Raw genomic sequence first — 623 nt, 5'->3', positions numbered from 1 at the left:
AAAAAAAAAAAAAATTAAAATTTTTTTTTTAAATTACAAAGATATATAAAAGTAAAATAAACAAAATATAGCAATATATATACGTATTTTTTTTTTTATAACTAGCGTCAGTTCATGGTTGATTTTTATTTACCTAACTAGTAATATAATTTTATATTAAAAAAGGTTAATATATTTCTTTATCAATGATCAATGAATAAATTCATTGCCCTTAATGTACAGTTTGAGGTTTGCCTTAATAAAACTTATATATATATGTTCGTAGTTAATTTCATAGTACTAAACAATTATTTATAACTTAATTATTCCTTTATCTAGGGGTACACTGCATGCAATAAGTTAAGTTACTAGAACCTTGACCAACTTAGTGTATCTTATTACTATTTTTTTTTTTTTTTTGACACATCTCGATTATGATTATGTTATATCTTCTTTTTTATTTTTTTTTAGGGGAATGAATTTTTATGGAGAGATATTGAAAAAGGAAAGGATAGCAAGTGGATTGCTTTTATTTTATTTAACTTTTTGATTTATTAATTGCCCGTTTAATGACTTTGCTAGAGTATTAAACAAACAAATTAATAAAGAGCATGTATAACTAAGTATACGTTTATATATATATA

This window comes from Plasmodium relictum, assembly GCF_900005765.1.
Source record: "Plasmodium relictum strain SGS1 genome assembly, contig: PRELSG_99_v1_23, whole genome shotgun sequence".
Taxonomy (NCBI): Eukaryota; Apicomplexa; class Aconoidasida; order Haemosporida; family Plasmodiidae; genus Plasmodium; species Plasmodium relictum.
Note: the sequence above shows the minus strand (reverse complement) of the source record.